The sequence below is a fragment of the Pyrus communis genome, chromosome 7 (assembly GCF_963583255.1).
Source record: "Pyrus communis chromosome 7, drPyrComm1.1, whole genome shotgun sequence".
Taxonomy (NCBI): Eukaryota; Viridiplantae; Streptophyta; class Magnoliopsida; order Rosales; family Rosaceae; genus Pyrus; species Pyrus communis.
The window spans coordinates 24238888-24251504 of record NC_084809.1 but is presented as its reverse complement, the minus strand read 5'-3'; the positions used below and the strand labels follow the sequence as shown (position 1 = coordinate 24251504).

The following is a 12617-nucleotide window of genomic DNA, read 5'->3' as shown; positions in this document are numbered from 1 at the left end:
GTTTAGAAATGGAGGAAACCTAAGGAGGGGTGGATCAAATGCAACTTTGATGGGGCTTGGAGTCAAGGTGGCGTATGCCCCGGGGGGGGGGGGGGGGGGGGGCGAAGGAAGGGGATGGGCTATGACGTCGTGGTTAGGGGTCACATGGGTGAATTCCTAGCAGCCACTGCTAGACCCATTGATCGAACCGTGTCAGCTCTTCACTCAGAATTGGTATTGGTTGCAGTGTGTTGTGCAGTGGGATTGATTAAGAGTTGCTATTTGGACGATGTGAAAGTTAATTTTGAAGGAGACTCTAGTGTGGTGATGGCGGCCATGAAGGGTAACGGGGATGATTATTCTATTTAGGGCTCTGTTATAAATGATTTGAGATTCTTTCTCTCAGGATTGCCGAATTCAGAGTGTAGCCACGTAAGGAGGGACGGTAACTCAGCAGCGCATTGGCTTGCTTGAATGGGCCTTGGTGTTTCTCAGGAGTTGGTGTGGTTTGAGGAGCCTCCAGATTTGATTTAAGACATCTTATTTGAGGAAGGATTGTAATTTCCATTTATATTGTTCATTTGGGAATAGGTTATTAATTGTTGTGCGGGACACTCTTTTCCTTAGACCGGGTTGAAATCTCTGGCAAAGTTTTTATCGAGGCCCAGTATGCACACTATCCTCAGTTTGTACGTATTCCAAGTTGCTTAATGAATATTGTACTTTATTCAAAAAAAAAAAAAACAATTGTTTAATGAAATTAACCAATAAATATAAAGTATAAACTTAAAATTAATAAATTTTGAAGGCTTATGTGCCCTTCGTATGGAAATGGTATATGGGTATGACTTGATACTGTTCATTTAAAAATATTTTTTTGTAAGACTAATTTTGAACGGGATTAGGTTTAGCCATTTCGGTTAGAGATTACCTAAAAAATGGAGAAAAAGTCGAGAACAAAGAGGGACGAAAGGTTCAGTGAGTGAACAAATCGCGGAAGGGGGGAAGGGAAGAGCAGCCAAAATCTGCGAACCCAAAAATCTGCAGAAACGTTTAAATTCAGTTGATTGTTTTGCACCATTGTGGTAATGGGCAGTTGCTTTGAGGTATATAATTTCTCTCTTTCTCCTCTGCTTTTCATTTTTCCATTCCATTCAACATTCATCTTTCTCTGGGTTTTTATAATTAGGGTTTGTATTATCCCCAATATTGTTTCAATTATGTTTTTTTATTCGTTTAATTTTTTGTTTTTATTTTTATGAAAATACAATATTTTCTGGGGAGGGGGTGAATTTAGCATCACAATAGCTAGTAACAATATGGTTCAAATTCGCTTTTGATGAGGCTTGAACGTAAGACCTCTCACTTACAAGTGAAGAAGAATAACACTAGACTGTAATAGTAAATGACACTTAATTTTCTAATTATGATTGTGTATTTACTTCCTTTTTTTTAAACAAACGATAGTAATAATGTGGTTCAAATTCATTTTTAGTGAGAATCGAGACTAAGATCTCTCACTTAAAATACAAGAAAGATTAATGAAATATTTTTAAATTTCTTTTTAGGGATTTTATTAGAAGAGGAAGAGAGAGAGAGCAGAGGGCAGCAATGCCGAGGGACTCCAAGGGCAAGTGTGACGCTGCTTCTCGCAAGTTACTGACGAAAACAACAAAGACTGAGTCCACAAGCTTCAAGGGATGGTCACCAATATTCAAATGGCCAGGAAAGAGGGCCGAACTGCCGACATTTCCATCTGGGAGGAACAAATGCATCGGATGCTTGGCGGGTGGGATGCCGAGCTCAATGACCCCTCCCGGCATCTTCTCTACGTGTGGGTTTTCCTCATTTTCTCGCTTTGTGTTTATGCTTGCGCACTTCGTGTTTTCTATCAAGTAATGCTTGATAGGCGTATAAATTTCAATTACATGCAAACTCAGTTGGGTGGTAGCCTCGGAAGCCTTGGAACATTTTCTTAGGAGTTAGCCCGGCTCTTGAAACAACACTGTGATGAGAAGGTTGATGCACAAAGTCCATTAAAGGAATTGCCACAACCTAATCTTCAAAACCTTCGCTTGAGTAATTTCACGGAATTTACAGAAGTGAATACTTTTCCGTTTCAAGTGGAAGATTGCCAACGACTGAAGCAGACGAGTCATACACTTTATTGTTCCTATATTAGCTAAATTTTCATATGACATTCTTCTTGATGTCTTAGCATTTAGTGCAACATGGTTTTCCTATTCTGTTGCGGAACTCTTGTTTTGGTAAAACTGTTGTGGAATTCGTTAAACAAACACGATTTTGAGGTATATTTGACATTGTTTGGTGTTTATCTTCCTTCACATAACTTTCTCAACTGCCAAGAGGTTTATAGAAAAACGGAGTTTGTTCGATTTAGGGATGTTTTGTGCAAGTTTTCAGTAGTTTTAAAGTCTAATTCGATGTTTTCTTCCCATATCGGTTGCTTTTTGGTGAGTAATTGTACATCTTGGCAGTTGACCCAAACGTGGAATGGAAGATAGAAACCATGATTTGGGAAATTAAGCATAGGATTTGCATTAGTTTGATTTATTGTATTCTGGACAGTACTCGTTGTTCTTCTATGCTGTGGTTTCGGAATGTAAGGATATGTCTTCTTGATTTGTGATTGATTACTGATGAGCTCCATGCTTAATCAACTTTTCAGGACCTTTTCGTTTCTTAATTTTAAGGAACCTCGAGAAGATATTTTTCAAGGATTGGACCTTGACCAATGCCACACTGCGTCCAGTTTCCAGAATACAGTGGTTGATAGCTGAGATTCGGCTACTCAAATAAATGATAATCACTTTGAATTTCCTAATTACTTAAATGAAGGGCCTTTCATCAGTCGCAATGACATTAAACAATCTGAAGAGGATGTTGTGCCACATGTTCTGCCGGATATATGTCCTCCAGAATCTGCTTTCTTAGGGCCAAAATGTGCTCTTTGGGATTGTTCCAGGCCTGCTCAAGTTTTGTGTCAGGATTATTGCAGTAGTTGTCATGCTTTTTTAGCAAGAAATGAAGGTCTTCCTGGGAACACTCCAGTTTTGCGACCTGATATTTCTTTCCTCAAGGGTGAAACGCTTAGGAGTGGCTCTTTTTTCGTAGGCCTAGAAGGGCCTTTGAGAGTGGAAACAGGAAGCAGAGATCACTGCCAGACTACAACGGGCGCGGTTGGCATGAATCAAGAAAGCAGGTGATGAAGGAATTTGGGGGACAGAAAAGGTCCTAGTATATGGATCCGCAACCTTCAAGCGATTACGAGTGGCATGTGTTTGAGTATGAAGCCAACAAGTCAGACGCCTGTGTACTATATAAGTTGGAGCTCAAGTTTGGCACGGCAAAGAAAAGTTCCAAAGGATCTGACCTGCAGAAGAAGATGGGAAGGCTCACTGCTTAGGCTTCTACAGAAGTTGGGAAGAATGATAAGGGAGAAGCTAGCAAAAAGCCTGATGCCGGATTTGAACCGATACATGTACATAGAATATAACAGTGAAGTGGTCAAGTTGCAAGAGTTTATTGACATTTCGTTTGTGTTCTTCGCCAGCGATCGTGTTACTCTACCGGTCACGAGGGGCCCAACTCAAGTTTCTGGATTTGGAATCGATGCATGCTCAATGAACTTGGTGTTGTCTCAAACAAGACAATGAACCAGCACCTACGACATGACTTTAGACACCCAATGGCTATCTCTGGCGCAAGTGGCCCTTTTCACAGTAGTTGAAAGGTGTTGGGTCCTTGCATGACGGCGGGGATTCAAACCTTGTCGTTAGCTAATTTAACAAAATCTATCGTTTGACAAAAAAAAAAAAAAAAAAAAAAAGGGGGAGGGGGGGGCTATCTCCAGCTCTACTCTCCACCAACCTCAACAAAATTTTGCAACCTTAAGTGTCAATCCATGTCGATTATGTATCAAGCTTGAAATTTTTTTAAACAACTTGATTCACTTGGGACCGTTTATTTCAAAGAATCAAATCTAGCCATTCAGAAAATAATTGTAGTGCTACTTTCGTATATTTTTGCGTATCACACAAGTTTCATTGGTTTTGATTGATGTGAATGGAACCCTACAAAATACAAAGTCATCCATTCTACTTGTAATACAAGGTAACGTTTCTGTCAAAACCTACTTAAAGTCCTTGGTATCCCTATTGAATCCAGTTTTTTTGTTTTTGAAGCCATTTAATAACCATTTAGTTTATGATTGAAAACTGAAATTTTACTTAGCAACTAGTTTCTATTTAAAAAAAAATGAAAACTAAAAACTGAAAACCAAATTTTGAAAACTCAAGAAAATAGTTTTTAGTTTTAAAATTAAAAATAAAAATTGAAAATAGTTACTAAACAAGATTTAGTTTTCAGTTTCAAAGAATTAAAAACAAAAACTTTAAACTGAATACGAAATGGTTATCAAACAGCCCTGTAGCTAAATTATTGAGTACTCGTTAGTTTCAAAAACAAAATTAGATTCAAGAAAAACAGAGAAAATAAAAAAATGAATCAACAAGAGATTACTGAAAACACCAACAGAGGGCTCAAACTAAATAGAAACAATAGCAGGTTTCTTTGCTAAAAATTATGCCTATTTTCAAGTTCAAAAGCCAGCAGATTATTTTTATTTATTTTATTTTATTTCAGCAAAAAGTCAGCGGATTTATTATTACATTATTTTGGAGTTGATGCCATCAATAGACAATTCACTTATTACAAGTATTAGGCGAGAATACTTGGGGCTCAAGAAATCTTTTTCTTCAGCTCAAAGTGAGGGATGAGGGATTTTGGGAGAAACTGCAGACTTGTGCTGCTCAACTGAAGACCATTAATTTGAATCGATCCAGTTAAAGGCTATAGGACTCAGAAAAGCGTCAGGGATGCCAACAAGAAATTGCAGTTCATAATAGACCATTCCTGATCTATTATTCACTTTTTCTTATTAAATACATGTTCACTGAAATATTGACACCAACAAGAAAAGAACTTTCAGAATTTGTCTTCAGTTTGGTCACAGAAGTAGCAGATACATTATTAACTTGGCTGTTTTAATTATTAACAACAATGAGAATAAGAAGTATTTCCTAGACATGAAAAACCAGTGATTTTATACAGACGGTATCAATTTAACTTGTGAAAAAGTTGTTATTGCAATAAGTCCAATTAAACTGAGACACCACAATGCCACAAAATTCGTACGTTTTTGCAAGAAGAGGCAAACGCCGCTGTTGATGACTAGGGTAGTCAAGCAATAGGCCTTGTCATTGAGTACCTTATGGCTATTGCTAAGCTTATCTGACCATAGGGAAAGAAATGATTGTGTCAATGATGAAAATTCAGTTGGCAGAAGAGATCTGCAATCCATCACTCTACAAATACATAGATGCAAAAATAGTTAATTGCCATCATGCATGAAATCCATTACCTGTGAAGAGTAAACGGCACTGACTGCTATAGCTACACGACCCCATGTCAATGGAGCCATGAATGCTGCAAATCGCTGCACGAAAGAAACAAAGTGTCAATAAAAGGAGAGAACATTTTTTTGTCAAATAAAAGCTAAACATATATGTTCAACCGGAAATAGAACTACCTGATCTGGGTCTTTTATTGCACTCAGATATTTCCCATCTGGGGAAACATCGGCAACTGAATTTAACAAATTTTCCCTTGGAATTCGAATGTTGTCAAACATGTTAATACATTTCTAAATCCAAGCCACGGAATTGAACTTACAGAAATATGTAATGGACATGAATAGTCAATTAAAAAAGAACAAAAAAGAACAAATAAGACACATCCCTTGAATTAAGGGAATTGACAAGACAAATAAGACAAATTGAGGAAATTGACAACAAGAGACACATCCCTTGAATTAAGGGAATTGACAACACTATCTATCACCCTAAAATCCTTTGTACGGTGAACATGCAACCTAACCTAACCCTAGTTGCCATTCACCTAACCTAACCCTAGTTGCCATTCTTTCTTCCAATACTCCCCCTCAAGCTGGATCAAAGGGATTAATTGATCCAAGCTTGAACAAAAGACGTTGAAAATCAGCAGAGGGTAATCCTTTTGTGAAAATATCCGCAAGTTGATCATGACTGCGCGTGTAGTGAGTCTCGATCACCTTGGACTGAACTTGATTTCTGACGTAGTGACAATCAACTTCAATATGTTTAGTTCGCTCATGGAATACAGGATTCGATGCAATGTGCATCGCGGCCTGATTATCATAGTGTAGGGACATGGGTTGTTGATGAGGAAAACCTAAAGTCAACAGAAGGCTTTTGAGCCAAATAAGTTCACAAGCAGTGGACGCCATAGCACGATACTCTGCCTCTGCACTAGAGCGTGCAGCAACACTTTGTTTCTTGCTTTTCCAGGTAACTAGGTTGCCTCCCACAAACATACAAAACCCAGTGGTAGACTTGCGATCGAGAGAATTGCCTGCCCAGTCAGCATCAGTATAGCCTGAGATCTGAGTGTGACTATTGTTGCGCATAAGAATTCCTCTACCAATGGAACCCTTAAGATAACGTAGCACACGATGAACAATCTTCAAATGATCCATGCTTGGAGAGTGCATAAACTGGCTAACAATGCTGACAGCATATGATATATCAGGACGTGTGATAGTCAGATAAATGAGTTTGCCAACCATTCTTTGATAGTAACTTAAATTAGGAACTGGATCACCGTGAGTTTTTAGCTTCAAGTTGCTATCCAAGGGGGTACGAGCAGGCTTGCAATCTGTCATTTTTGCTTCGTGAAGAAGATCCATGACATACTTGCGTTGGTTGAGGAAGAAACCCTTGTGAGAGTGTGCCATCTCGATGCCCAGAAAGTATTTGAGAGTGCCAAGATCCTTGATAGCAAACTTGTTGTTGAGATACTGTTTAAGAGCATTAATCTCTGATATATTATCACCTGTCACAATTAGATCATCAACATAAATGAGCACAACTAGTTTACCCACTAAGCTGGAACGAACAAATAGGGAAGAATCCGCAATACTTCGACAAAAACCAACCCTTTCCAGAACATGACTAAGCTTGGCATACCATGCATGTGGACTTTGCTTGAGACCATAAATGGATTTATGGAGTTTGCACACCATTTCTGGATTGTTTGATTGAGGATGACCTGGGGGTAGCTTCATGTAAACCTCTTCTTCAAGTTCACCCTGCAGGAAAGCATTTTTAACATCCATTTGAAAGAGAGGCCATGCATTGTTAATTGCAACATTTTTAACATCCATTTGGAAGAGAGGCCATGCATTGTTAATTACAATCGACAACAATACTCTAACAGTGTTCATTTTTACCACCGGAGCAAATGTCTCTTTATAATCGACGCCATAGGTTTGTGTAAAACCTCGAGCAACCAAGCGAGCCTTATTCTTTTCGATTGTGCCATCTGAATGAAACTTAGTTTTGTACACCCAACGACTCCCCACTGCCTTCTTTCCTTTTGGAAGTTTCACTATAGTCCATGTGTTATTTTCATGGAGGGCTTGAAGCTCCTCTGCCATAGCATTTCTCCACTCACTGTGAAGATTGGCTTCTTGAAAACTTTGAGGTTCTCGAGCTTCATTAATGGCACTTAGGAATGTAGCAAAAGAAGATGAGACTTTGCTATAATCAATAACATTAGTCACGGGATACCTGGCAGTGTAGGTCACATAATCATGCAACTTGGATGGAAGTTTCCTCTCTCGTGCAGGATTGCGACGAACTGTAGGAGATTGAACTACAGGTATTTGAACAACATCATGGTTGGAAAGATCACTGGAGGGTGCAGTGTGAATCTCCGATGAGGAAGGGTTTTCATCTTCAAGATGTTCCACCGAGTGAAGGTTAACATCATCCGGCACATGATCACTAGGAGTGCATGTTGCATCTTCTCCGTTTGGATATGGAAAAGGAAATAAGTCCATCAAATGCTCCCCCTGTCTAGAGTAATCCAGTGATTGTGAGAAGTAAGGAACATGTTCTTCAAATTTAACATCCCTTGAAACAACCATTTTTCTAGTTGTTGAATTATAGCACTTGTAACCTTTTTGGGTAGATGAATAACCTAGAAAGACACATTTGGCAGCCCTTGGGTCTAGCTTGTCACGATTTTGAGTTTGAATGTGAACAAAGCATGTACACCCAAAGACTCTCAAATGGGAAAAGTTGATCTTTCTATTTTTCAAGACCTTATAAGGTGATTTAAAATTCAACACTTTACTAGGCAATCTATTGATGAGATATGCCGCAGTAAGGACTCCTTGAGACCAAAACTTCTTAGGCACATTCATGTGAAACATAAAAGCTCTAGTCTTCTCAAGTAGATCTCTATTCTTCCTCTCGGCCACCCCATTTTGTTGAGGTGTTCCAACACAGCTTGTTTGGTGTAATATACCATGCGTGCTCAAGTAGTGTGACATGTTATGAGACATATATTTTGTGCCGTTATCTGATCGTAAAATATGAATTTTTGAAGCAAATTGGGTGGCCACAAGTCTATGAAAATCTTGAAAAACTTCCATCACTTCACTTTTAAATTTCAAAAGATACAACCAAGTAATCCTTGTGAAATCATCCACAAAAGTTACAAAGTATTTGTATCCATCAAAAGACTCTATAGTTGGTCCCCATACATCGGAATGCACGATTTCAAAAGGGTTACTAGCCCTAGACAAAGAGGAAGTAATTGGTAATCTAGTAAACTTAGAAAAATGACAAACATCACAAGGACTTGTAACTTTGCACATATTTGGGAACAAGGTGGATATAACTTTTTCAGAAGGATGTGCTAGACGTTGGTGCCAAAGTTGTTGTTCTTGAGCTAAGCTTGAAGTGACTTGAAAAACCTTGGGAACTCGAATATGCTTGGAAAGATAGTAGAGACCATTTAAGAAAAATCCTTCACCAATCGTCTTCTTGGTGACTACATCCTGAAAGATCACATTTTTGGGAGAGAAAATGGCAAGACAATTTAATGAGTTTGTGATCTTGCTAACAGATAAAAGTTGAAAAAGGGAATGAGGGAACATAAAGAGCCTCAGACTCGACATCACTTGAGATCAAATGTATTTTTCCTTTTCCCACAATCATAGCATTTTTCCCATTGGCAACTGACACTTGAGATGGAATAGAGAATTTTTCAAATTTATGCAAGTTTGTAGACTTGTTAGTCATATGATCAGTGGCTCCAGAATCTATAATCCAATAATCATGCACATTACCAATGTTGAGAGCAGTTGAGAAGGAGTGTAAGATACCTGGGATGTCCCTTTGTACCACGCCTTCATTTCCAGCCAGGAAGCCAGCAAACTGTCCTAGTAGTGCAGTTTGATTGTTGTCACACTGATTTAGTGGTCCTTCACTATCTCCAAGACCTTGTTTCTTGTGAAGAAACATAGCAAACTCGTTGATCAGTGCAGCTGGATTAGTGGTGAACTTCAGTGCTCCATCAGAAGAAGTTGTGGCAACATGATTTGCCTTGTAAGAAGGGTTGTACGAGCCTTTCGAGACACCTTTGTTATCCCTAGGAAACTTTGGTTTTAACTCTGGATGAAGAATCCAACATCGGTCTCTTGAGTGCCCACCAGCATCACAATGGCTACATTTTAAGCCAGTTTTCTTTCCTTTGTAGCCTCTCTCCTCACCAAGTTTTTGGTTAGAAAAGTAAGCCCTAGCTTCTGGTATATTTGCCTTCATGTTCTAGGTCATGACTTTCATTCGAACCTCTTCTCTTTGAATTGTGGCACACACACTTGAAAAAGAAGGCAGGTCGGGATTCATGAGGATATGGCTTCGAAGATCTTCGAATTTAGGGCTCAGGCTTGCTAGGAGTTGGAATATTTTGTCTTCCTCGGCTCTTTTAGTTAGCACAGCAGTGTCGATGGTGTGTGGTCGATACACATTCAGCTCGTTCCACATAGTGGTCAGCTTTCCAAGATGTTGCACAAATGGCTTCCCTTCCTGTTGCAAACCAGCAATGTCCTTCTTTAACTGAAACACTCTAGCCGCATTGTTCTGATTTCCATACATTTCCTTGAGATTTTTCCAAAGAGTCATGGAGGATTCAGCATAGCTAAAAATTTCTGCAATCTTACAATCCATGGAATTGAGTAGCCACGACATGACCAACTGGTCTTTGCATAGCCAAACATCATACTCCGGTGAGGTAGTCTCAGGCATTGGAATAGCACCATTAACCTAACCAAGCTTTGATCGTCCTTCCAGAGCAAGAGAAATTGCTCTCTCCCATGGAAGATAGTTAAACTCATTTAGCAAGACAGAACTAAGACGTTGATTTGGGTTGATATCAATATCTGAGTGTGGTGATGGTAGAGTAGCATGAAAGCCGTCTCCTTCCAAATTTACTAAGCTTTCTTCAGCCATGATTAAAGGACAAGAAGCTCACAAATCTCTCAAGAGAACACCACAGAGACAGGCCGGTTAGGGTCACTGCTCTGATACCATATTGAATTTTGTGAATGGTATATTCATCATAAGACAATCAGGTACAAGAGATAGCAATATATATGTGCTAGAGGGAAGAAAACAAGACTACCTATCCCTCCTTGATTTATGTCTAAAGCTAACAAAAAAGAACAAATAAGACACATCCCTTAAATTAAGGGAATTGACAAGACAAATAAGACAAATTGAGGAAATTGACAACAAGAGACACATCCCTTGAATTAAGGGAATTGACAACACTATCTATCACCCTAAAATCCTTTGTACGGTGAACATGCGACCTAACCTAACCCTAGTTGCCATTCACCTAACCTAACCCTAGTTGCCATTCTTTCTTCCAATAAAAACTAAAAACATGATTACCATATTCGACCATTATCAACACCATTTAAGCCAATTTTGTGACCACAATCGGCAATACGAACTCCTGGACAAACATTACCATTTTCATCCCTGATATGGGCTATAAGAGCATAGACACCTTGGTTGTTCCCGGAAATACTGAGTTGTGAAAAGACTATTGAGTGTGTGGCATGCTGAACATCACCAAGAAAAGTAATATATCAGTGTACAGACAGCCGATGGAGGAACCTTATTGGGAATTTGTAGTAATATGAAATATAACTGAGGCAAGAATTATAAAACGCGCAGCGCTACGCTTTTAAGGTGATCCTTACATTATCTTATCCAAGAAAAAAAATGAAAAAGATTATCCTTACATTAGCTGCTGCTCCAATCCAATAATTCTGAGCTGATTCACAAGGAGTACTAATAACAAATTCTCCAGTATTCGAATCATAAGTGGTGACTGTTTCAATCCCTCGAACCTATAAACATAATTCCAAAAGCAAAAAGTGAAAACTTAGCAAAAAATAAGGCAAACAACCATCTGCAGACATGAGAATGCAGACCAAATGATTGAAGTTGAACAACCTCAGCATACATTACTACCGTGGCCCAACTCAGACATTGCAAAGCAACCCATGATGGCATAATTCTCAGTGTCCCTCAGCCACTTGTCGTGATGGCGCTTTGTGCCGAAAACTTGGATGGCACCGCCCCTGCAATTCATCAACAAACCGAAAACTTGGAAATCAATGAACTCCATCCTTAACATTCCACACTTAAATTTGAAATAAAAAACAATGCCATGAAATTCAATTCATTAATTGATCATACCACAAAAACAAATGTGCACCAAGCTTGACAGCAAGGGAATGATCATAAATCACGATAACCTCGAACAACGCAAACTTTCACAACTCGGCATCAACCCCTTTATCCGTAAGCCAGTCTTTGATAACTCCACGATCCAGCAAGTAGGCAATTCGCTTCATGGTCATCTGCCGCTGCTGCTCCATGCTTTGGTTGTAGTCCGGCGAGACAAATAACTGGCCGCCGGCCTCTCCGGGATTAAAGAGCTTGCTCTGCTTTATAAGGCCAAAAAGCCAGTCCCGGTCCTCGAGATTGTGGGCGTCGAGGAACTTGCGCATCTCCTTGGTGTCGAATTCGAAGGTCTCGGAGAGCTCGGGCGGAAAAAAATCGAGGCAGGGGTTGGGGGAAAGAGGGAGAGAGCTCGGTGAGGGTTGGTTGAGGTGGTTCGAGAGAACTTGGGTTCGCCATGTGACGCGATCCATCGCCATACGCGGAGGAGGAATTTCAGAGGAGCGAGAGAGAGAGAGAGAGAGATAGAAAGAGAGAGAGAGAGAGAGAGAGAGGTGGTTGCATGACTTTTCACTGCTATATGAACATATGAGCAATGCTGGAGCACTTGCGTTCTCAACTGTCACACGCTTGTTGTGATGGGGACACCTGGCACTGGGCCTTCTCACTTTCCAATTTCCAATTTTCCCCTGCGACTACCACCACCACCACCGTCGCCTGACTCTTCACTATTTATAGAACGATGAACAAGAGTAGGAGAAAGTAGACTGCATGCATGCCTATTTTTATCTTTTCAAAAAATTGGTTACGTGTCTCTCTTTGCTCTACGAACACGGAATATATATGTGGATGCAAATTTTCGTCTTCCTTTAATTGACGAATTTGCACTTGCAAAATAATAACACTTAAGATTAAGGTAAAAAACTTTACGCACCCACGATGAATGAGGGGCTTTGGCCGAAGACAAAGTTAGAA

The 12617-nt window shown here is 39.6% G+C and overlaps 2 pseudogenes; one reads left to right on the top strand and one right to left on the bottom strand.

Moving 5' to 3' along the window:
- The first annotated feature begins 1590 nt into the window (after positions 1-1590).
- LOC137740711 (transcription factor VOZ1-like) lies at positions 1591-3406 on the top strand (annotated as a pseudogene).
- A 1717-nt stretch (positions 3407-5123) lies between these two features.
- LOC137740710 (acyl-coenzyme A oxidase 3, peroxisomal-like) lies at positions 5124-12121 on the bottom strand (annotated as a pseudogene).
- Positions 12122-12617: the final 496 nt, after the last annotated feature.